Below are 27,546 nucleotides of genomic sequence, written 5' to 3'. Positions count from 1 at the left end.
TATGTACAGTGCCATGCGAAAGTATTCGGCCCCCTTGAACTTTGCGACCTTTTGCCACATTTCAGGCTTCAAACATAAAGATATAAAACTGTATTTTTTTGTGAAGAATCAACAACAAGTGGGACACAATCATGAAGTGGAACGACATTTATTGGATATTTCAAACTTTTTTAACAAATCAAAAACTGAAAAATTGGGTGTGCAAAATTATTCAGCCCCCTTAAGTTAATACTTTGTAGCGCCACCTTTTGCTGCGATTACAGCTGTAAGTCGCTTGGGGTATGTCTCTATCAGTTTTGCACATCGAGAGACTGAAATGTTTTCCCATTCCTCCTTGCAAAACAGCTCGAGCTCAGTGAGGTTGGATGGAGAGCATTTGTGAACAGCAGTTTTCAGTTCTTTCCACAGATTCTCGATTGGATTCAGGTCTGGACTTTGACTTGGCCATTCTAACACCTGGATATGTTTATTTTTGAACCATTCCATTGTAGATTTTGCTTTATGTTTTGGATCATTGTCTTGTTGGAAGACAAATCTCCGTCCCAGTCTCAGGTCTTTTGCAGACTCCATCAGGTTTTCTTCCAGAATGGTCCTGTATTTGGCTCCATCCATCTTCCCATCAATTTTAACCATCTTCCCTGTCCCTGCTGAAGAAAAGCAGGCCCAAACCATGATGCTGCCACCACCATGTTTGACAGTGGGGATGTTGTGTTCAGGGTGATGAGCTGTGTTGCTTTTACGCCAAACATAACGTTTTGCATTGTTGCCAAAAAGTTCAATTTTGGTTTCATCTGACCAGAGCACCTTCTTCCACATGTTTGGTGTGTCTCCCAGGTGGCTTGTGGCAAACTTAAAACTACACTTTTTATGGATATCTTTAAGAAATGGCTTTCTTCTTGCCACTCTTCCTTAAAGGACAGATTTGTGGCAATATACGACTGATTGTTGTCCTATGGACAGTCTCCCACCTCAGCTGTAGATCTCTGCAGTTCATCCAGAGTGATCATGGGCCTCTTGGCTGCATCTCTGATCAGTCTTCTCCTTGTATGAGCTGAAAGTTTAGAGGGACGGCCAGGTCTTGGTAGATTTGCAGTGGTCTGATACTCCCCCCATTTCAATATTATCGCTTGCACAGTGCTCCTTGGGATGTTTAAAGCTTGGGAAATCTTTTTGTATCCAAATCCGGCTTTAAACTTCTTCACAACAGTATCTCGGACCTGCCTGGTGTGTTCCTTGTTCTTCATGATGCTCTCTGCGCTTTTAATGGACCTCTGAGTCTATCACAGTGCAGGTGCATTTATACGGAGACTTGATTACACACAGGTGGATTGTATTTATCATCATTAGTCATTTAGGTCAACATTGGATCATTCAGAGATCCTCACTGAACTTCTGGAGAGAGTTTGCTGCACTGAAAGTAAAGGGGCTGAATAATTTTGCACGCCCAATTTTTCAGTTTCTCATTTGTTAAAAAAGTTTGAAATATCCAATAAATGTCATTCCACTTCATGATTGTGTCCCACTTGTTGTTGATTCTTTACAAAAAAATACAGTTTTATATCTTTATGTTTGAAGCCTGAAATGTGGCAAAAGGTCGCAAAGTTCAAGGGGGCCGAATACTTTCGCAAGGCACTGTATATACTGTTTTTGAAACTATTCTACTGTATCTTAGTCCGTTCCGCTCTGACATCGCTCGTCCATATGGACAGTATATAGTCTTAATTCATTCCTACTTCAATTTGTGTGTATTGGGTTTATGTTGTGTAATTTGTTAGATATTACTTGTTAGATATAACTGCACTGTCAGAGCTAGAAGAACAAGCGTTTCGCTACACCCGCAATAACATCTGCTAATCACGTGTATGAGACCAATAACATCTGCTAATCACGTGTATGTGACCAATAACATCTGCTAATCACGTGTATGTGACCAATAACATCTGCTAATCACGTATATGTGACCAATACAATTCGAAGGCGCTGAGCAAATGACATAATAATGAATATAGTAATAAATATCTATATAGCAGTAAATGGGTGCTTGTTTCAGTCAGAAGTATGTTCTGCTTCCTATAGGTCATGTACTGTACCCAGAAATGTATTGTGTTTTATTTCATGTTGTATTGGTTTTGGTATTGTGTGTGAAGTTGACTGGGTCTCCATTAGACCTGTAGGAAAGTCCTTTCACAGACCAGTAAGCAGTGAGCCTTGTGGGAAGAAGGTGGGAATTGCGTGAAATGACTCTCATTAGCTTAGAAAGGTCACAGAGGATAAATCGATTTGACGTTGAAGGCAGTGAAACTCGGAGAGAGAGAGAGAGTGTGTGTGTCTGTGTTTGTGTGTGTGTCACTGCTCTTCAGTAGTCCTCTGCCGAGCTATCACTCCTTTCCTGTCAACCCCACCCTAACCAGGATGTACTTTCTAAGGTCATGATGGGGTGCAACTCAATAGTCTAAATATGGTCTAAATATGCCTCATCTCCTTCGTATCTTTCCCTTCATCCACACTCATGTGGAAGAAGATGTTACTGTAGATCATAATTATACAGACAAGACAGTGATCATCAATGCCTAAACCATATGTAAGACCTTACTGAGGTAAATAAAAAACTAACTGGGACAAGAGATTTCTATTCATGCCAAAATGTTCAATGTCTATTTCCCTTTTCAAACTACTGGGCTGAACCGAGCTGAGCTGAGCTGAACCGAACTGAGCTGAACAAAGCTGAGCTGAACCGAACTGAGCTGAACAAAGCTGAGCTGAGCTTTACTGAGCTGGTTACATATCCACCATTGTTGCTAAAGTAGAACCATTCTGTAAAGGACAAGGTGAAATGAAAATATCTGTGACAGCACAGTACAGTTTGGGTCGACACTGTGATAGACTGCATCAAATTTGCTGAGTAGAGTGTTGGAGACTATTTTGTAGATGACATCGCCAAAGTCGAGGATCGGTAGGATAGTCAGTTTTACGAGGGTATGTTTGGCAGCATGAGTGAAGGAGGCTTTGTTGCGAAATAGGAAGCCAATTCTAGATTTAACTTTGGATTGGAGATGCGTAATGTGAGTCTGGAAGGAGAGCTTACAGTCTAGCCAGACACCTAGGTATTTATAGTTGTCCACATATTCTAAGTCAGAACAGTCTAGAGTTATCTTGCTAAGAATCATCTTGTTAATAAACACATCACACATAGGATGATTGACAGAGTGTGTTTCTAGCAGGAGGCTGTAGGGAGAGTGAGAGAACTGTACAGGGACATAGTGAGTGAGAGAGACAGAGAAAATGAGAGAGAGAGGGAGAGAGAGAGAGAGAGAGAGAGAGAAAAGGAGAGGGAGAGAGGGAGAGAGAGATAGAGAAAAGGAGAGGGAGAGAGAGGATAGAGAGAGAGAGAGAGAGAGAGAGAGAGAGAGAGAGAGAGAGAGAGAGAGAGAGTGAGAGAGACAGAGAGAGAGACGTAGAAGTGTCTGCCTCAATCAACTCTAACCAAAAGAACATGCCAGGTCCCATTACTGAGAGCTACTCCAAGCTCACACAAACTTTCAATTATATTTTTATCTGTCAGTGTTGTTTGTTATGCTCTTTTCAGTGTCACCTGTGCTAGTAATTCAGCTTGTTGCCATTTGTTGTTGCAATTCAATTGGTCCACTGCATTTCAGACAATTAAAACTATTGTCAACTTGCCTTAACCTGTTGGACAGAAGAGAGACTGCTACTTCTTTTGTGGAAAATCACTCTCTGTGCTTTCAAGATAATGCAGGAGCAGTCAATAGCTTATGTTGCTTGTGCCCCCCTTCTCTCCCTCGTCCTTCCTCTCCTCCTCTCCCTCATTCTCTCCCTCCCTCGTCTGTGACTAGAATACTAATACTGAGCTGCCTGGTAGAGTAGTGCATAGTCATCATGGCCGTCTCGACTGTCTCAGGCATGTGCAAATACCCAGCCTCTCATGGAGGACAATGGCAATTCAATATAAAGCAAATGCTTCATTATTATTGGCTTTGGCATTTTGGCATTTCAGTTTTGAACTGCCATTTGGCTTCAAGTGTAAATCTGCAGATTAATACAATCATTATGCTAACAAGGGGCTGAAGGAAGCACACTTCACTTGTGATTGGCTATCAACTGAAGTGTGTACTAAGGTCTGAAGGGTCTTACCCAAAAGATTGTGGTTTCTCAAATAAATTGTTGATTTTGCTGGACAGATAGAATCATGTAGCCTAATCATTCCCAGATTTTTGGATAAATCTATTGCCCCTATATATTTGTTGTCTCTTTTCCTCATTTTAGTCGCCCATAGAATATTTTCTGAAGAGCGTATATGGAGGACTGAAACAGCTGGGCAGCTCCAGTTCCTGAGAAAAGAGAGATGGATTTAGATCCAGATCATACCATTCCCAGGTCAGAGCCTTCATACCTGTAGTATGGTGGGAGAAAGATACAGTACATCTATGCTTCCACACTGGTACCATTAAAAAAATATATATTTCACCTTTATTCAACCAGGTAGGCCAGTTGATAACAAGTTCTCATTTAAAACTGTGACCTGGCCAAGATAAAGCAAAGCAGTGAGACAACAACAACACAGAGTTACACATGGGATGAACAAACGTACAGTCAATAACACAATAGAAACATCTGTATACAGTGTGTGCAAATGTAGTAAGGAGGTAAGGCAATAAATAGGCCAATAGTGGCGAAGTAATTACAATTTAGCAATTTACACTGGAGTGATATATGTGCAGATGAGGATGTGCAAGTAGAAATACTGGTGTGCAAAAGTGCAGAAAAACAAAACAAATATGGGGATGAGGTAGGTAGTTGCTTGGATGGGCTATTTACAGATGGGCTGTGGACAGCTGCAGCGATCGGTAAGCTGCTCTGACAGCTGACGCTTAAAGTTAGTGAGGGAGATATAAGTCTCCAACTTCAGTGATTTTTGCAATTCGTTCCACTCATTGGCAGCAGAGAACTGGAAAGAAAAGGAGGCAAAAGGCAGTGTTGGCTTTGGGGATGACCAGTGAAATATAACTGCTGGAGAGTGTGCTACGAGTAGTTGTTGCTATGGTGACCAGTGAAATATAACTGCTGGAGAGTGTGCTACGAGTAGTTGTTGCTATGGTGACCAGTGAGCTGAGATAAGGTGGATGTTTACCTAGCAAAGACTTATAGATGACCTGGAGCCAGTGGGTTTGGCGACAAATATGTAGAGAGGACCAGCCAACGAGAGCATACAGGTCGCAGTGGTGGGTAGTATATGGGGCTTTGGTGACAAAACAGATGGCACTGTGATAGACTGGATCAAATTTGCTATTTTGTAAATGACATCGCCGTAGTCAAGGATTGGTAGGATAGACAGTTTTACGAGGGTATGTTTGGCAGCATGAGTGAAGGAGGAATTGTTGAATTGGAGATGCTTAATGTGAGTCTGGAAGGAGAGTTTCCAGTCTAACCAGACATCTAGTTATTTATAGTTGTCCACATATTCTAAGTTAGGACCATCCAGATTAGTGATGCTAGTCGGGCAGGTGCAGGCAGCGATCGGTTGAAGAGCATGCAATTAGTTTTACTAGCATTTATGAGCAGTTGGAGGCAACGGAAGGAGTGTTGTGTGGCATTGAAGCTCGTTTGGAGGTTTGTTAACACAGTGTCCAAAGAAGGGCCAGATGTATACAGAATGGTGTCGTCTGCATGGAGGTGGATCAAAGAATCAATCGCAACAAGAGCGACATCATATATACAGAGAAAAGAGTCGGCCTGAGAATTGAACCCTGTGGCTCCCCCATAGAGACTGCCAGAGGTCCGAACAACAGGCCCTCCGATTTGACACACTGAACTCTATCTGAAAAGTAGTTGGTGAACCAGACGAGGCAGTAATTTGAGAAACCAAGGCTATTTACTCTGCCAATTAGTCTGCTATTTAGTCTGTCAATCACTGAATACATTGATTGACAGAGTCGAAAGCCTTGGCCAGGTCGATGAAGACGGCTGCACAGTACAGTCTTTTATCGATGGTGGTTATGATATCGTTTAGGACCTTGAGCATGGCTGAGGTGCACCCGTGACTGGCTCGGAAACCAGATTGCATAGCGGAGAAGGAACGGTGGAATTCAAAATGGTTGGTGATCTGTTGTTCACTTGGCTTTCGAAGACTTTAGAAAGGCAGGGCAGGATGGATATAGGTCTGTAACAGTTAGGGTCTAGAGTGTCACACCCTTTGAAGACGGGGATGACCGCGGCCGCTTTTCAATCTCAAACGATACGAAAGAGAGTTTGAACAGACTAGTAATAGGGGTTGCAACAAAGGCGGCGGGTAATTTTAGGAAGAGAGGGTCAAGATTGTCTAGCCCAGCTGATTTGTATCCAGATTTTGCAGTTCTTTCAGAACATCAGCTGTCTGGATTTGGGTGAAGGAGAAGTGTGTGTGGGGGGGAGGGGGGGCTTGGGCCAGTTGCTGCGGGGGGTGCAGAGCTGTTGGCTGGGGTTGGGGTGGAAAGCATGGCCAGCCGTAGGGAAATGCTTATTGAAATTCTCGATTATCATGGATTTATCAGTGGGGACAGTGTTTCCTAGTCTCAATGCTGTGGGCAGCTGGGAGGAGAGGCTCTTATTCTCCATGGACTTTACAGTGTCCCAGAACATTTTGGAATTAGTGCTGCAGGATGCTAATTTCTGTTTGAAAAAGCTAGCCTTTGCTTTCCTAACTGACTGTGTGTATTGGTTCCTGACTTCCCTGAAAAGTTGCATATCGCGGGGACTTTTCAATGCTAATGCAGTACTCCACAGGGTGTTTTTGTGCTGGTCAAGGGCAGTCAAGTCTGGAGTGAACCAAGGGCTATATCTGTTCTTAGTTCTACATTTTTTTTGAATGGGGCATGCTTATTTAAGATGGTGAGTAAAGCACTTTTAAAGAACAACCAGGCATCCTCTACTGACGGGATGAGGTCAATATCCTTCCAGGATACCCGGGCCAGGTCGATTAGAAACCATTTATCAGTACCGTTTGACATTAATAATAATAATACATCTCATTTCATTTATAATGGCTTTTCATTGAAAAACTATCTCAAAGTGCTACAGTGAGTGCATTTAAAATAAATAGCAACAAGAGATGTAGAGATGTAAAATAAGGACACTTAGACAGGACCACTGACTCAACTAGATAGGACTGCTGACTCAATTAGACAGGACTGCTGACACACCTAGACAGGACCACTGACTCAACTAAATAGGACTGCTGACTCAATTAGACAGGACTGCTGACACACCTAGACAGGACCACTGACTCAACTAGATAGGACTGCTGACTCAATTAGACAGGACTGCTGACACACCTAGACAGGACCACTGACTCAACTAGATAGGACTGCTGACTCAATTAGACAGGACTGCTGACACACCTAGACAGGACCATTGACTCAACTAGATAGGACTGCTGACACACCTAGACAGGACCACTGACTCAACTCGATATGACCACTGACTCAACTAGACAGGACCACTGACTCAACTAGATAGGACTGCTGACTCAATTAGACAGGACTGCTGACACACCTAGACAGGACCACGGACTCAACTAGATAGGACTGCTGACTCAATTAGACAGGACTGCTGACACACCTAGACAGGACCACTGACTCAACTCGATATGACCTCTGACTCAACTAGACAGGACCACTGACTCAACTCGATATGACCTCTGACTCAACTAGACAGGACTTCTGACACAAATAACACAGCTGGCGCTACATGGTACAAGGATACCAAGGAACACAGCTATATCAGCCGAGGCCCTTCCTCACCAGATATCACCAGTTATCCAGTTTGGTTGAGTGTTACCTTTTTGATTCAGCTAAAGCAGATCCTGTCACGTCCTGATCTGTTTCACCTGTCCTTGTGATTGTCTCCACCCCCTCCAGGTGTTGATTATTTCCCCCAGTGTATTAATCCCTGTGTCTCCTGTCTCTCTGTGCCAGTCGTCTTGTATGTTTCCAAGTCAACCAGCGGTTTTCCTGTTCTCCTGCCTTTTGCATTCTCCTTTTTCTAGTCTTCCCGGTTTTGACCCTTGCCTGTTTCTGGACCTTGTACCCGCCTGCCTGACCGTTCTGCCTGCCTTGACCACGAGTCTGTCTGCCACTCTGTACCTTCTGGACTCTGATCTGGTTTTGACCTTTTTGCCTGTCCACGACCATTCTCTTGCCTACCCCCTTTGGATTAATAAACATTGTAAAACTCCAACTATTTGCCTCCTGTGTCTGCATCTGGGTCTCATCTTGTGTCATTATAGATCCAGTTTAAAGCAGTACTTAGGAATGTTTGTTTTCTGTGTGACATTTCTGTCTTGCAGCATGTGGAGTGGTGTGGTCGCAGTGACAGAAACAGAAAGGTTTTCTCCTACTGACTAACGTGTCTGTATTTATCCCTCTCTGCCAAACATACATCTGAAAAATGGACTCAGAGTCAGAGTCAGAATTGCAACATAGTGTTTACTGTAACAGCACTAGTGACTATAGTTTACCTGCATGACTATGCTTTAACCATTGGTTGATCCATGAATACCCCACTGCCTTACAGACAGACTCTCCCAGGCTAAGGTTCTCTCTGGCAGACATGGAAGGCTGGCTAGTCTTGGTAGGGACCATGGAGGATCACGGAGGGCAGGGGGAGATGGCACTGGCCCTCTGTTGCGGGACATATGTCCTGAAAGGGAGCCAGTGTCCTTCTTGCTCTAGACCCAGATTTATTTTCACTCTGCCTCACTGCATTAGAGGAGCCACACACACAGGCACACACACACACACAGACATGCTCTCGCTCTTTCTCTCTCACACACACACACACACACACACACAAACTCAACTAGACAGGACTGCTGACACACCTAGACAGGACCACTGACACTGTTAATCTTATTTCTTATTCTTGTTTTTAAAAAACAGGATTGTTGGTTAGGGGCTCATAGATAGATAGATAGATACAAAGAGAGAGAGAGAGAGAGAGAGAGAAGGGTGGGTAGGGTAACTCCTAGAAACAGAGGGGTCAGTGGTGTCTCTGTGAGGAGATGGAGAGGGAGTGTAATGATCTGCTTCAGTGTGACAGTAGAGGTCATGCTGGTGATGGACTCTGTTGGCTAGTGAGACAACCAGGCGTTAAACGAAAACCCACATCACATTTGATTCATTGCTTATTGAGTTCATTATTTTTATTATGTCAAACCTCAGGCGGTGTCTTTGAGATGAAACCAGCAAGGAAGTGGCCAAACATGATTAAGGGGACATAGTTCCTTGTCTCCTCTTACCGACCATTTGTTGTCATTCTTTCTACTTCGGCTTGTAACGTCTAGGAGTGTTCCATGAGATAGCATAAACAACACCTCCTCATTTCAAATGGTTTAGATTCATTTTAATTGACAGACAGCATAACATCACGATGAAATGGACACCAGCACATCCACGTATGTAATCAACCTACCCGTCATCGTCTGCTCATTAGTCAGTGAATATCAGTCTACTGTATTACTTCCTTCACCATGGACTAACTGTCTGTGTCCCAAATGGAACCATATTCTCTATGTTCTGCACTACTTTTGACCAGGGCCCATATGGCTCTGCTTGTCAAATGTAGTGCACTATATAGGGAATAGGGTGCCATTTGGGACATAACCTCTGACTGATGTTGCTCAGGGAGAATCTGGTAACATAGACAATCACTTACTGTCCTGGGGGAGAAGAGGGGAGGCAGGGGGAGAGAAGGGGAGGCAGGGGAGAGAGGAGGGGAGGCAGGGGAGAGAGGAGGGTAAGCAGGGGGAGAGGAGGGGGACGCAGGGGGGAGAAGAAGGGAGAGGAGGGGAGAGGAGGGTAGGCAAGGGGGAGAGGAGGGGGAGGCAGGGGGAGAGGAGGGGGAGGCAGGGGGAGAGGAGGGGAGAGGAGGGTAGGCAAGGGGGAGAGGAGGAGGAGGCAGGGGGAGAGGAGGGGAAAGGAGGGTAGGCAAGGGGGAGAGGAGGAGAGAGGAGGGGGAGGCAGGGGGAGAGGAGGGGAAAGGAGTGAGGGCCAGGGGAGGCAGGGACGGTCTTCACACACACAGCTGTCACCCCCACACCGCTCAATGAATTAAGGATCAACAGTGCTACAGTACAGACTGATGGCGTAAACACAAAGCCGGGCTGTCTCCATCCTCACCGTTCTGGAGGAGCTCTCAGGGGAACTGGAGCCAATAGTGGCAGTGGAGCTCAATGCTGTTGGAGACGACATGTCTGGAACTCCTTCCCTAGGTTATCCACTAACTGATTGCATATTGAGGGATTGAGAGATCGACTGATCGACTGTCTGTCCATCTGCCTCTCTGTCTTTCCGTCTGTCTCTGTCTGTCCGTATGACTGCCCATCTGTCTGTCTCTGTCTGTCCGTCTGTCTGTCCGTCTCTCTGTCTGTCCGTCTCTCTGTTTGTCCATCTGTCTGTCTCTCTGTTTGTCCGTCTCTCTGTCTGTCTGTCTCTCTGTCTCTCTGTTTGTCTGTCTGTCCGTCCGTCCGTCCGTCCGTCCGTCCGTCCGTCCGTCCGTCCGTCCGTTTGTCTCTCTGTCTGTCCGTCTCTCTGTTTGTCCGTCCGTCCATCCGTCCGTCTGTCTGTCTGTCTGTTCGTCTGTCTGTCTGTCTGTTCGTCTGTCTGTTCGTCTGTCTGTTCGTCTGTCTGTCTGTCTGTCTGTCCGTCTGTCTGTTCGTCTGTATGTCTGTCTCTCTTTCTGTCTGTCCGTCTGTCTGTCAGTTAGTCTCTCTGTCTGTCTGTTTCTGCCTGTCTGTCTCTATATCTATCCGTCTGTCTTTCTGGGAAATAAGGACCACTAAATCAGTGAGGAAGCATCTTTAAAATGTTGAGATGCTACGCAATATGACACACACACACAGCACCTGCAGTGCTGACTGGGCGTCTGAGGAATAACGGACACTGTAACCAGGGGAAGCGACAGGCAGGAAGTGATGAGGGATGGATGGCCGCCAGAGAAGAGAGGCTGACACAGAAGAGCTGAGCTCCACATTTAAACCCCAGCTCATTAGAACACACACACAAACACAAAGCATGCATGCATGCACGTACACTCACGTACACACACAGACACAAACAAACACGCTCCTTTGGGAAGGCAGACGAACCTCACTATGTAACATGGTATCACGGTGTCAGTAAAGCTGTCTTTCTCTGGCTTTGAGATGTCATGTTTTAACACCGTGATCACACTTTCCTTCTACCTCTCCCTCCATTCTAATGTCTGATCATAATGCTGACCGGGTAGAACGCCAGAATGATTCCTGCTCAATAGTGGCCGGTTCTTGTTTTTTTCTATACAACATTTACATAGTGGTGTAAAGTACTTAAGTAAAAATACTTTAAAGTACTACTTAAGTTGTTTTTTGGGGTATCTTTACTTTACTATTTTGTTTTTTTTGACAACTTTTACTTCACTACATTCCTAATGACAATGATGTAGTTTTAGCTACATACATTTTCCCTGACACCCAAAAGTACTATTACATTTTGAATTCTTAGCAGGACAAAAACATTGTCTAATTCACACACCTATCAAGAGGACATCCCTGGTCATCCTTACTGTCTCTGATCTCTGATTCAATAAACACACATGCTTAATTTGTAATGGTGTCAGTTGTGAAGTGTACACCTGGCTATCCGTAATAAAAAATGTAAACATTTAAATGGTGCCATCTGGTATGCGTAATATTAGGAATTTAATTATTATAATTGTACTTTTACTTTTGATACTTAAGTATATTTAAAATCCAATACTTTTAGACTTTTAATCAGGAGTTAAAAAGGAGGCAAGGAGATAGGAAGCAAGGAATTGCAGAAAAATGGACTAAGAAAGAGCCCATGCCTTAGCTATTCATCCAAATACATGACTTAAAAAATGTAATGTAAAGCTCACTCATATCCACACAGTGTATTTAGTGCTCAATTACAATCATATAAATCTACTTACCTCTACATTACCGTTACTGTAAGTTATTGACTACAGGCTATGGGAAAAAACCCTGGTCTAAGTAGTGCACTATAGGAAATAGGTTGCTATTTGGGACAAAGACATAGTGTAATGGTTCTCTTCATCTGAAGGAGAGGCGGACCAAAGCGCAGCGTGGTGGTTATTCATATTCTTTAATTTATAAAGAAACTACACATGAGATAACTAACAAAAACAACAAATGTGAGAAAACCTAAAACAGTCCCATCTGGTGCAAAACACAAAGACAGGAACAATCACCCACACACAGTGACACCCAGGCTACCTAAGTATGATTCTCAATCAGAGACAACTAATGACACCTGCCTCTGATTGAGAACCATACTAGGCCGAAACATAGAAAACCCCAAATCATAGAAAATCAAACATAGACTGCCCACCCAACTCACGCCCTGACCATACTAACTAAATACAAAACACAGGAAATAAAGGTCAGAACGTGACACATAGAGTCATTATAGAGCTTTCCGTTAGGTTTTTAATCATTGTTAAGTGCCGTACTGTCAAAAACGTATCACTCTGGTAAAATCCCAGTCCTCGTGAAGACATCATCAGTCTTTTCAGCATTATAATGTCTGATTAATAATTCAGAGTCAGGTTATTGATCTGCTCCTCTGCTCCCCTGCAGTCGACACGTGAGGAGGACCGAGGGCCGTAGATCAGCAGAGAGAGTCCCCTCTGGTCCGGTCCCTTTGATCTGTTGCTCTGCTGGGTGCTGCGCCATGCAAACACACACACACACGCTAAAGTACGCATACACACATGCATGCAGACACACGGATATACACACACACACACACACACACAAATCCTACCCAGGTTCTGATTTCAGCCAGAGGGGCTGGGCCCAGTCAATAGAGAAATCTGATGGAAACAGAAGTTAAGATGTCTTTAGAGAAGGACAAGACCATACAGACAGACAATAGGATCTGAGCTCAGAAATAGCAGCTTAAGGGTCCTGGGGTCGCATTTATAAAAACCTTCATCCATAGCAACAATGTGAATGAAATTGTGGGAAAAATTTGAATGAAATTGTGTAATTTATAAATGCTAATTTGTGAACAACACAACTTTATTCATCGGTGTATCCATTATATAAACCTGATTTTCTCATATTTTAAGAAACTATTGCACACACAAAAAGTTGTATAAATCTAAGAACATTTCATAAATGAGACCCTGGGACAGTTGAACAATGGGCATATTCTATTCTGACTAAAGAATCAACATGAGTAACACCCACTTCGGTCAGTGACACTTTCTACAGAAGAAAAGACTAAAAGACTTCAGATTACAAAATGAATAGTTAACTAATGGTTAACTAGTAGTTAACTAATGGCTAACGAATGATGAACTAATAGTTAACTAATGGCTAACTAATGGTCAACTCATAACTAATGAATGGTTAACTAATGGTTAACTAACGATGAACTAATAGTTAATCAGTGGTTAACTAATGATTAACTAATGTTAACTAATCAATAACTAATTATTAACTAATGGTTAACTAATGGTTATCACCAGAGTTGTATTTATAGTATATGGCTCTGGATAACGCACATATCTTTAAATATATTTATCTTGGGATTGTAAAATAAAGAATATCACACTACCCTGCCCCTTAACTCTCTGACCTGTATACTTGGAAGAAACAAATGACAGTAATTCCCCCATGGAATCACAGTTGATAGGATCCAATTACAAAACAATAGTTGAAAACTATTCTGATTCGACTCCACTGTTTATAGAGAGGGTGTTAATGCTTCAGCCTCTCAGAAACACATACACGCTGTGGACAGCCCACTGACCTTGGCCAGCTGCCGTGTGTGTGTGTGTGTGTGTGTGTGTGTGTGTGTGTGTGTGTGTGTGTGTGTGTGTGTGTGTGTGTGTGTGTGTGTGTCTGTCTGTCTGTCTGTCTGTGTGGGCATGCAGAAGTGTGTATGTTGGAGGGATTGAGGGACGGTCAGGAGGGGAGGGAGGAGGAAGAAGGGTGGAATAGCTGAGATAATTCATAAAGGAGAGAAGCAGCATGTCTGTCTGGAGGAAAGGGTGTGGCAGGCAGGTTGATCTGTGCTCTAACAGTTGTCTGAGGTTAGAACTAGCCCATAACTCATTTGAGGTGATGCAGTTGTACAGTATTGTAGCCTATAGCCAGCCCTGGGTGTTGTTAGTACGCTGCATGAATTTCAAACGGGAGAGAGATGGAGTTATAGCAAAAGATTCGGTCCTACTGCTCACAATATACAATGTATATAAAATACTTTAACTGTAATTAACATGAAGTTACAGGCTACAGTAATAGTACTACCTCACTATTCTTTGCATCGATGCTGGGGTGATCTGCTGATAAAATACAGGAAGAACCAATAGAGAGATATTCATTGTAATTCCCAAGTAGTAATATAATTTAATATTGTCCCTCTGTAGGATTGCTTTTATTTCCCAGAACCCATTGTTGAAGACTATTTTTACATCAGAGAATAGTCATGTTATAATCCAGTCAAAACAGAGACAGTGTACAATGACGAAACTGCCTTTCCTACTGTGAGACAGAGGCACTTCAAATTGGTCCAAGGAATTGTATTATCTCTCTCTCTTTCTTACACACACTCACACGTGAACACATACACAAACCCTCTCTCTCTAGCGTTATCTATCTCCTGCCTATGCTTATCTGTTCTCTCTCTCTCTCTCTTTCCCTCTCTCTCTTTCCCATACATCGCTCTCTCTCTTTCCCATACTCTCTCTCTCTCTCCCCCTCTATGCCAAGTGTAAGTGTGGATGTTGTGGCACTGTGAATCTATTTCAGTCTGGGCTGTCCCACCCAGCAGCTGCTGCTTGAGTCACAGCTGAAAGTCCCTTCACACTAGTCCAGCCCATCCCCTCCCTTCAGCATCACTCTACCCACGACAGGCCATTTCCACTAGTCCAGCCCATCCCCTCCCTTCAGCATCACTCTACCCACAACAGGCCATTTCCACTAGTCCAGCCCATCCCCTCCCTTCAGCATCACTCTACCCACGACAGGCCATTTACACTAGTCCAGCCCATCCCCTCCCTTCAGCATCACTCTACCCACGACAGGCCATTTCCACTAGTCCAGCCCATCCCCTCCCTTCAGCATCACTCTACCCACAACAGGCCATTTCCACTAGTCCAGCCCATCCCCTCCCTTCAGCATCACACTACCCACAACAAGCCATTTACACTAGTCCAGCCCATCCCCTCCCTTCAGCATCACTCTACCCACGACAGGCCATTTACACTAGTCCAGCCCATTCCTTCTCATTCAGCATCACACTACCCACAACAGGCCATTTCCACTAGTCCAGCCCATCCCCTCCCTTCAGCATCACTCTACCCACGACAGACCATTAACACTAGTCCAGCCCATCCCCTCCCTTCAGCATCACTCTACCCACTACAGGCCATTTCCACTAGTCCAGCCCATCCCCTCCCTTCAGCATCACACTACCCACGACAGACCATTTCCACTAGTCCAGCCCATCCCCTCCCATCAGCATCACTCTACCCACGACAGACCATTTCCACTGTATATATTAAAAGAGGTCCTATAGAGTCTTACATCCCTAACAATGTTATGATTACTATAGCTCTACAAACACTCCAGGAAAAGGAGTCCGGACTATTAGGTTATTGAGGTGATCATTATGTTTTTATTGAATATTATGTATTACTTATTTGTATTTTATCCAACACAATGGCAGGATACAATATGTGTATCATTTAGATTATTATATATGAGCCAATCGCAGTGCAGGCTTTTCTCCTCCCCCCACCTAGACCCACACATCCAGTTCAACAGAGTGGTGTGGGTACGGTCGCTGCAATAACCAATAAGATGGTAATCAAGCCACCATGTTGCTGGGATGGGAAATTAAATGATGACCAGAGCCACCTGGGACTGGGAGCATTCATCAACAGGCAGATTGGATGTTTGGAGATAAACAGGCTCAGGGCAGATTGGATGTTTGGATATAAACAGGGTCAGGGCAGATTGGATGTTTGGATATAAACAGGGTCAGGGCAGATTGGGTGTTTGGATATAAACAGGCTCAGGGCAGATTGGATGTTTGGATATAAACAGGGTCAGGGCAGATTGGATGTTTGGAGATAAACAGGCTCAGGGCTCAGGGCAGATTGGATGTTTGGATATAAACAGGCTCAGGGCAGATTGGATGTTTGGATATAAACAGGGTCAGGGCAGATTGGATGTTTGGATATAAACAGGGTCAGGGCAGATTGGATGTTTGGATATAAACAGGCTCAGGGCAGATTGGATGTTTGGATATAAACAGGCTCAGGGCAGATTGGATGTTTGGATATAAACAGGGTCAGGGCAGATTGGATGTTTGGAGATAAACAGGCTCAGGGCTCAGGGCAGATTGGATGTTTGGATATAAACAAGCTCAGGGCAGATTGGATGTTTGGATATAAACAGGATCAGGGCAGATTGGATGTTTGGATATAAACAGGGTCAGGGCAGATTGGATGTTTGGATATAAACAGGGTCAGGGCTCAGGGCAGATTGGATGTTTGGATATAAACAGGGTCAGGGCTCAGGGCAGATTGGATGTTTGGATATAAACAGGGTCAGTGCAGATTGGATGTTTGGATATAAACAGGGTCAGTGCTCAGGTTAGATTGATGTTTGGATATAAACAGGGTCAGGGCTCAGGTTAGATTGGATGTTTGGATATAAACAGGGTCAGGGCTCAGGGTAGATTGGATGTTTGGATATAAACGGGGTCAGGGCTCAGGGCAGATTGGATGTTTGGATATAAACAGGCTCAGGGCAGATTGGATGTTTGGATATAAACAGGGTCAGGGCAGATTGGATGTTTGGAGATAAACAGGCTCAGGGCTCAGGGCAGATTGGATGTTTGGATATAAACAGGGTCAGGGCAGATTGGATGTTTGGATATAAACAGGGTCAGGGCTCAGGGCAGATTGGATGTTTGGATATAAACAGGGTCAGGGCTCAGGGTAGATTGGATGTTTGGATATAAACGGGGTCAGGGCTCAGGGCAGATTGGATGTTTGGATATAAACAGGCTCAGGGCAGATTGGATGTTTGGATATAAACAGGGTCAGGGCAGATTGGATGTTTGGAGATAAACAGGCTCAGGGCTCAGGGCAGATTGGATGTTTGGATATAAACAGGCTCAGGGCTCAGGGCAGATTGGATGTTTGGATATAAACAAGCTCAGGGCAGATTGGATGTTTGGATATAAACAGGGTCAGGGCAGATTGGATGTTTGGATATACACAGGGTCAGTGCTCAGGTTAGATTGATGTTTGGATATAAACAGGGTCAGGGCTCAGGTTAGATTGGATGTTTGGATATAAACAGGGTCAGGGCTCAGGGTAGATTGGATGTTTGGATATAAACGGGGTCAGGGCTCAGGGCAGATTGGATGTTTGGATATAAACAGGCTCAGGGCAGATTGGATGTTTGGATATAAACAGGATCAGGGCTCAGGGCAGATTGGATGTTTGGATATAAACAGGGTCAGGGCTCAGGGTAGATTGGATGTTTGGATATAAACAGGGTCAGGGCTCAGGGCAGATTGGATGTTTGTATATAAACAGGGTCAGGGCTCGGGTAGATTGTATGTTTGGATATAAACGGGGTCAGGGCTCAGGATAGATTGGATGTTTGGATAGAAACAGGGCCAGGGCTCAGGGTAGATTGGATGTTTGGATATGTCACGTTCTGACCTTTATTTCCTTTGTTTTGTATTTATTTAGTATGGTCAGGGCGTGAGTTGAGTGGGCAGTCTCAGTTTGTTTTTCTAGGTTTTGGGTATTTCTATGTTTGGGCCTAGTATGGTTCTCAATCAGAGGCAGGTGTCATTAGTTGTCTCTGATTGAGAATCATACTTAGGTAGCCTGGGTTTCACTGTGTGTTTGTGGGTGATTGTTCCTGTCTCTGTGTTTGCACCAGATAGGACTGTTTTTGGTTTTCCACATTTATTGTTTTGTTAGTTATTTCATGTCTAGTTTCTTTATTAAAGAACATGAATAACCACCACGCTGCATTTTGGTCCGCATCTACTTCACCACAGGAAAACCCTTACAGGATATAACAGGGCCAGGGCTCAGGGTAGATTGGATGTTTGGATATAAACAGGGTCAGAGCTCAGGGTAGATTGGATGTTTGGATATAAACAGGGCCATGGCTCAGTGTAGATTGGATGTTTGGATATAAACAGGGCCAGGGCTCAGGGTAGATTGATGTTTGGATATAAACGGGGTCAGGGCTCAGGGTAGATTGGATGTTTGGATGTAAACGGGGTCAGGGGTCAGGGCTCAGGGTAGATATTTTGAGGCTTGATGACCAATCTTGTTTTCAGGTCCTTCAGTAGTTGTGTGTACCCACTCCAGCAGCTGATGCATACCAGCCATTTAGGGGTAATGAGAATGGTTGTGTCCCAAATCACACCCTATTCCTTATATAGTGCACTACTTTAGACTTGGTCAAAATAGTCACTGGTCAAAAGTAGTGCACTACATAGCTATGGAATTAGGGTGCGATTTGGGACGCATCCTAAGATTGTTCATCTGACAGGGAGTTGGAGAGCTGGTTTGTGAGGGGTTTGTCTGTCTCACACCCCTCTCTCCTCTCCATCCAGCCCAACATTTCATTGGCTGTATTGATCCAAGACTGACACACACACACACCAATATGCACACACATTTGACACATTTGCTCACTTGCATGCACTCACTTACCCACAGACAGACACATACAGACACACACACACAACACTGATTACTGAGCCTGTGGACTAATGCTAAATCCCCATCAGAAAGGGAATTGGCTGCCAACAGCACATCTGAGCAGATACGGTCTTCAGTACAGTAGCACACTGATGGAGGGAAACTAAAACACAGATATGAATACAGCAGATCAGAACCTTTGACTGGATCTGAAATGGGTGTCTCTGTTTCTCAGTATTTTTGCTACTTGGAATTGTCATCTTTGAAAAGCACCCTTACGACAGATTATGAATGGTTCTCGATGGCGGTTCACTAACCTATAATTGAATATTTGATTGCCTCCCCTTTAGATCTAGGACCTGTGTTTGTTTCAGTGTGTTATAAAATGAAAGCCAGTACCACTAATGAGTTCCAGACTGTCATGTCCAAGACAAAACAAGAACGTGATGTTAAGTATATGGAAAGGAGGGACACCTTAACAGAAGTGTGTACTAAAAATGTGCCAGGGTCTGAGCTCATCTCTGATGGCCAGATTCTGACTAAATGACTCTAGGTTTTAGTTCTGGGTTAACCAAGATTAGGCCCGGGCACACTGGGGCGTAGAGATATATAATAATATACATGTAATTACATGCTCTGATCGAGCCCTGATACGAGACAGATAAGAATGTGTTTCTTAAAATACTAGCTAGTCAATGGCCACACTCCTCTCTCTGCCAGTGAAAAGGGTTAAATGTCTGCTGGGGCACTGAGCTTGTCCCTGACCATCGGCGAACACCGGCTCGGTTGTGTCAATGTTTTACCATACCGTACAGCTTTCTATCGACAAGTTCAATATTCTCTCACATTGGTGCCCCTCCCACTCACTCACTCGCCCACAGCCCCACGCACACTCAAATGACACTACGAGATTTCTCACTCCCCGTTCGCTACCCTTCGTGCCGCGCGCTCTCCCCAGCATCACAGAAGGTAGGTGTCAGTGGAATATGTATTTTACCTCCATAGCCTATTTGTGTCATGTCATATTTCCGATGTTCTATACCTCGCGGGACTGCATGGTTCCTTCCTAAAAAAAAAAGGAATTAGCCTACTGGACAGTAATGGTAGGCTAGTATATTCTGTATTGATTTGGATTGCGTGTCAGTGAAGATGCCTTGTGTTCTCTATTTGTACCGTCAAAATGAAATACAACAGAATTATATTTTGTATTTTTGTATTGTAGTAGTCTAAAATTGAAAAAGCAATCGCTACTCTGGCCCTGCGTATAGAGACCGTGGAGGAATCCCGAATCCGATTGCATAGGTAAGGAAGGATTAACACATTTGGGTATTTGCCAGTTTGTTAATTTTACACCCGGTTTTAAGAGCTAAAGGCCTGTATGAAAAACACAGACTAGGATGAAGCAGCTCTGTATGGAAATGTGAATGATAGCCTATTTCACATAACAGGTAGATTTTAAAAGGGATAAAATGATGGCGATGTAGTTTAGGCTATGTGAAAAAACCGATTTTGAAAAGCACAAAAATAGGCATATTCACCACCCTTATTAGACACGAGCACTACAATATGTCGAAGATGTTGGTCCACAGCATGATTAACGAAGTGTCAAGATATGGCGCTGTCTTGCGGGTAATTCGGACGAGAAGAATTGGGTGACCCAAATGTCGATGCGATTTATCCAACCGTCTATAAACAGCGTATCTGCCGACCAGTAGGCCCAGGCAGCAGGGGAGTTTCATAACCAAAATAAAAACCGAATGGTCTATGAATCACAAACCGAAGTAACCCACTGTGCATCAAAATGCAGTGTAGATGCTTCTTGACATGCTGCCATTCCTTTCATTCCACAGAAAGAATGTTACGTCAACATAGCAGCATAGTTGTAGGTCTACACTACACGACAAGGCTACATTAATAGAAATGTCTTTGAGTTGGACAGGGCGCTTTGAATGACACTCAAATGCAACAATCACAGTGAAAACAAGGATGTGCATGGCTGAAATGGTTTCATTCTAGGTATGGTACTGTAGTTATAGAGCCTGGATAATGCTTTAGTATATACTAAGACTCATATCATTGTTATTATTGGAATTTAGACTGCATATCAATTCTGAATAGGCTTCTGAAACCAGAAGAAACCAATAGTGTAAAATGTATATTTCCTAAAGGCAGAGACACACCTGAGGATCATACATCGCAGAGTCCATGTAGTCATATTAAATACAATGAGCAGGCCTAGTTTATTGCAGACATTTACTCATTAAACATTTTCTTGCTTTTAGTGGAATTACCTTTTTTGGACATACATGGTTCATATCAGCTATGGGTTCTTTCTCTCCTTAATAGCACCGTCATCTCAGGCCTATCTCAGTGTCCAATAAGCAGATACCATGACAGAGAACATAGTGACCTCCATAGGTGTAGGATCTTAATTTGATCACTCTTTTTTCGCTGAGAATTTTCCTGCAGATGACCTTCATGATTTACATAAATTCACCGAAAACCTGCACTTACACATAGTATTGCACTTTTCATGTAGCCTAATTTTGACCAGCTAATAGCCTAACCACCGATCAAACAATGTCATGGACTAAACATTAAAATCCTGTTGCATAAGTTTTATTTTGCTGCTACAATACTGGTCAAATTAAGATCCAACATCTGTATGTGTGTCCCATTTGGTGCCCTATATGAAAGCTATTAACTCTTGAGTATGCCACACCTGTGACACTGGGTCGGTGTTTCATAGTCTACATCCCAAATGGCACCATTTTCCCTAGTGCATCATCAAAAGAAGTGTACTACATAGGGAATAGGGTGCCATTTGCCAGACAGACATACTTTCAGTTCCAAAACCAAGATCTTTAAGGAGGGGCAAGATGTGCTAACTGGTTTTATATGTCTCATATTCAGAAACTTTGCAGGCTATCAACAGTTGTATTCTCTCTGAGCTATCCCACTAAGTGTCTTTCATGATATAAATGTCTGGTAAGTGCACTCTGACAAGAAAAATCATTGTAAACAATATTGTAATCGCCAGCACAGCTGATCTCAATTAATTGCTTCCAAAATTTCCTGCTCCCTAAAAGCTGAGCTTTACATTTTCACCCTCTACAGGGAATTATCTTTTAAATTATCAAAAAAGCAGACTCAAAGGTGATTTAGTTGTACAACTAAAAAAAAGTAATTTCTCATTTAAGACAGCATTTATACTGTGGCAATATCATCATACAGGTTATATGAATATCATCATACAGGTTATATCAATATATCATACAGGTTATATCAATATATCATACAGGTTATATCAATATATCATACTGGTTATATCAATATATCATACAGGTTATATCAATATATCATACTGGTTATATCAATATATCATACAGGTTATATCAATATATCATACTGGTTATATCAATATATCATACAGGTTATATCAATATATCATACAGGTTATATCAATATATCATACAGGTTATATCAATATATCATACTGGTTATATCAATATATCATACAGGTTATATCAATATATCATACTGGTTATATCAATATATCATACAGGTTATATCAATATATCATACTGGTTATATCAATATATCATACAGGTTATATCAATATATCATACAGGTTATATCAATATATCATACAGGTTATATCAATATATCATACAGGTTATATCAATATATCATACAGGTTATATCAATATATCATACAGGTTATATCAATATATCATACTGGTTATATCAATATATCATACAGGTTATATCAATATATCATACAGGTTATATCAATATATCATACAGGTTATATCAATATATCATACAGGTTATATCAATATCATACAGGTTATATCAATATATCATACAGGCTATATCAATATATCATACAGGTTATATCAATATATCATACAGGTTATATCAATATATCATACAGGTTATATCAATATATCATACAGGTTATATCAATATATCATACAGGTTATATCAATATATCATACAGGTTATATCAATATATCATACAGGTTATATCAATATATCATACAGGTTATATCAATATATCATACAGGTTATATCAATATATCATACAGGTTATATCAATATCATCATACAGGTTATATCAATATATCATACAGGTTATATCAATATATCATACAGGTTATATCAATATATCATACAGGTTATATCAATATCATACAGGTTATATCAATATATCATACAGGTTATATCAATATCATACAGGTTATATCAATATATCATACAGGTTATATCAATATATCATACAGGTTATATCAATATCATACAGGTTATATCAATATATCATACAGGTTATATCAATATATCATACAGGTTATATCAATATATCTTACAGGTTATATCAATATATCATACAGGTTATATCAATATATCATACAGGCTATATCAATATATCATACTGGTTATATCAATATATCATACAGGTTATATCAATATCATACAGGTTATATCAATATATCATACAGGCTATATCAATATATCATACAGGTTATATCAATATATCATACAGGTTATATCAATATATCATACAGGTTATATCAATATATCATACAGGTTATATCAATATATCATACAGGTTATATCAATATATCATACAGGTTATATCAATATATCATACAGGTTATATCAATATATCATACAGGTTATATCAATATATCCTACAGGTTATATCAATATATCATACAGGTTATATCAATATATCATACAGGTTATATCAATATATCATACAGGTTATATCAATATATCTTACAGGTTATATCAATATATCATACAGGTTATATCAATATATCATACAGGCTATATCAATATATCATACTGGTTATATCAATATATCATACAGGTTATATCAATGGAAAACTCATATGACTTTTTAATTAGTAATTTATGTAATCCATTAATTACAACTTGTCTAATAAACATGGTCATTCAAAAAGGGAAAATAAAATATCCCTGAACTGTCCACATATAAAATGTGGAACTAGATCAAGCCAATCGTGATTGAGTTATATAATCTATTTTCTAATCAAATTAAATTGTAGTCTAATCAAGTAGCATGGCAACAACAGGAGATCAGCTCATCTGCTACTTAATTTTTGTGGGTTTTTGGTTGAAATCAAAACAATTTTAGCATGCAGGTGCATGTAATCCCCTGTTAGTATGGTTTAAAAAAAATCAGCGACAACACACAGCTTTGGTTAAACTCTGCCTGTTGGTTGCAATTGCCTCGCTTAGTTTTCGTTGAGCGGTGATTAAGTTGACGGTGTTTGAGTTATTGATCTCTTACAGATATGAATCTAATCAGGATTATCGACACTAGGTCTGTGTTTATTCCATTAAAGATGCACTATGCAGAAATCGTCCACCATTTCCTATTTGCTAAAATTCTAATAACAAGTGTATTTTATCATGGTACCTTCTAAGCCGCTGTGAAATATATTTTCAACAACCCAAGATATTGTACTTCCAGCTGTTTGAAACTGGTGTACAAATCCGAAAAAGATGCAAAAACAAAACTTAAGAACAGGTACCATAGAAATGGTACACATAGAACAGATATACCACTTCTTAGACTTGCTTTCAATAAGAATGCAGATCTATAACTCACATTTCTATGTGAATTTGGTGGGTCACCCAAAAAGTCACATATTGCAGCTTTAAGAATATAACAATTATGGCTGGAACAATTAATTTATAATGCTGTAACAGACGGTTATGGATGAAGATCGTCATTAAAATAAAATAACCATCATGACGGCCGGGCATTCATGAGGATGAGTCCGTTTCTGCTGTAACATGAACTCTACAACGTTGCTCCTTGCTGAAACAAGCAAATTGTTGTAGAAAACAAGTCTTCGGCTGCCTAGGCGATGCCCCCCTCCCTGATGCAGCAGCACATGCAGTCACGAGCAGAGAAGAGGAGAAAATGTGTATGTTTTTGTTGTTGCTGCTATTCGAATGGTTTTTACAGTGACCGGATCATTTGTGGAAAAGGAGAGTAGTTGTACAACTGAATGCATTCAACCGAAATGTGTCTTCCGCATTTAACCCAGCCATTCTGGGGAGCTGCCTTAATCAACGTCCATGTCATCGGTGCCCAGGGAACAGTTGTTGTTGGGGGTTAACTTGCCTTCGCTGTGTGTGAGTGCAGGGGGGGTACACTCCTTTGTTTACACTTGCAGTCCGTCATTGCTTTGCGTCCTAGTATGTGATTTCCCTGATAGTAGTCTCCCCGAGCTGTGTGTCCCCTATAGGTTCTCCTGAGCCAGCTAGTTATATGACAGGGTGATGGAGCAGGGGTCTAATTGATTAAGCAGAGAACAGGAGAGAATTATCAGGTACTCTGAATTATCCTGCTCCATACTGCCACTAAGAGGTAGCCACACCTCTGGTAGTGTGACACTTAGTAGGGGGTAAGCCCAATACTGTATGGATCCACCCCCTCATTCTTTACCCCCATTCCTCTCCCATCAACCCTATATGGGCAGTGATGGACCCCTCAGGTCACATCAAGGGAATGCCGTTCATCAATGCTGCTAGTGTTATGATATAATATGTGACTGGAATATTAAGTATTTGAAAGGCATACCCACACACTGATATAGGGAATGTTAATGGGAATTTGACCTAATGTCCGGGGAATGTTTTTGGTTTGCTAGGTATGCTGCCAAAAAGTGACATTTTCTTTTTTGATTTAGTGAGCAATGGCAATGTTTTGACCTATGCCTGGTTTTCTGAGTATTGTATTCATTCAGCAAATATTGTCATTGTCCTCTATGTTATCTGTACCATTTATTCAGAGATATGTAAATCCTTCTCTGGAATGGCCGCAAGCAACGTTTCTCACCCACTCAACATTGCATGCAATGTGTGGTGAAGCAGGGTTCCCACGGAGTCAGAGAACATTACATACAGTACATTGGACATGGCCTAGTGTTGCCACTGCGGTTCACACACACACACACACACACACACACACACACACACACACACACACACACACACACACACACACACACACACACACACACACACACACACACACACACACACACACACACACACACAAACTCACAAATGTAGACATACACACAAATGTATATACACATGAGCATACCAAATATTAGGAACACCTTCCTAATTGAATTGCATGCCCCTTTTGCCCTCAGAACAGCATGGACTCTACAAGGTGTCCAAAGCATTCCACAGGGATGCAGGCCCATGTTGACTCCAATGCTTCCCACAGTTGTGTCAATTTGGCTGGATGTCCTTTGGGTGGTGGACCATTCTTGATGCACACGGGAAATTGTTGAGCATGAAAAACCCAGCAGCGTTGCAGTTCTTGACACAAAATGCTGCGCCTGGCACCTTTTGTCTTGCCCATTCGCCCTCTGAATGCACACTATAGACAATCCATGTCTCAATTGTCTCAAGGCTTAAAAATACTTCTTTAACCTGTCTCCTCCCCTTCATCTACACTGGTTGGAGTGGATTTAACAAGTGACATCAATAAGGGATCATAGCTTTCACCTGGATTCACCTGGTCAGTCTATGTCATAGAAAGAGCAGGTGTTCTTAATGTTTTGTATACTCAGTGTACAAATGCACACACAAATCCTCTTGCCTTTGCTGCCAGGCCAAATGCTCACAGTTGACATCGCTCAGGTGGCATAAGAGCACATCAAGAGTTGCTGGACTCGACTCAGCGATGAGTGGGCAGAAAAATGCATCTCTGCCAGCTAGCCAGGCATCTTGTTATTGTTGTGCATTCCAAAAGGCACCCTATTCCCTATATAGTGCACTACTTTAGACCAGAGCCCTATGCCCCCTGTTCAATAGAGGTGCACTATAAAGAGAATAGAGTGTAATTTGAGATGCAGCCTGAAGCTCACCCATCAGCCATCAGTCATCAGTCAGAGGCTGAGATAGCTCTCTCTCTCTCTCTCTCTCTCTCTCTCTCTCTCGCTCTCTCTCTCTCTCTTCTCTCTCTCTCTCTCTCTCTCTCTCTCTCTCTCTCTCTCTCTCTCTCTCTCTCTCATCCCTTGACGCCTTGTGGAGGGCCGTTGCTGACTCCCCCACCCGCCTTCCCATCACCCACTCACTCTTAGACATCTCACTTGTGTTTATCAAGTGGTGAGTCCAAGGCTTTGGCTGGATTATATTGCTCTTTTAAAAAGAGAAGGGCATGAGATGGAGCCAGCAAAACGTTGTTTTGGTAACACATCCGTTTTATGTCCATCAGCATGGCAGCGAAGACACAAAATGGCTTCCTGCCTGGCCTGTAATTTACTGGATGAATTAGGGCAATAATTAGCTAGAATGAGATTGATCATTTGCAGCTTTTATGAAAGGAATGTTATGGAAGTCTGACTGTGTAGAGTTCTTTCAGAATGATTGCATTGCTACTCAACCAATAGAAGACAGCTCAAATATAAACCTCTATCACCAACAAGGATATATGTCTGTGTTTTTAAGCATGTATACAATACTTAATTGCTAAATATTATTTCAGCTTTTGTCACAGTAGAAAATGACACAATCTGTGCATGAATTATTTAGTAATAGAGCCCAGTGTCTTTCACATAAAGGTATGTCTCCTTCACACTCTGACTCAGCAAAATAGCCTAAACTGCTTCCTTGGCTATATTCTATTATGTTTAGTCATCAAACAACTCTGGCAAACAACACACTGTCACATCAGAAAAGCCTTACACATGGCCTAGTACAGTCACCCTGTGCTCACCCTGT

The 27,546-nt window shown here is 42.1% G+C and overlaps 1 protein-coding gene across 1 annotated transcript in view; it reads left to right on the top strand.

Moving 5' to 3' along the window:
• The window catches only part of LOC109877131 (microtubule-associated protein 1B), a 90,316-nt gene that overhangs the window by 36,891 nt on the left and 25,879 nt on the right, over window positions 1-27,546 (top strand). The gene's annotated exons all lie outside the window — the stretch shown is intronic.

Source organism: Oncorhynchus kisutch, unplaced genomic scaffold (assembly GCF_002021735.2).
Source record: "Oncorhynchus kisutch isolate 150728-3 unplaced genomic scaffold, Okis_V2 Okis03b-Okis08b_hom, whole genome shotgun sequence".
Classification (NCBI taxonomy): Eukaryota; Metazoa; Chordata; class Actinopteri; order Salmoniformes; family Salmonidae; genus Oncorhynchus; species Oncorhynchus kisutch.
The sequence above is the reverse complement of the archived record's forward strand: the minus strand, read 5'-3'. Positions and strand labels throughout refer to the sequence as shown.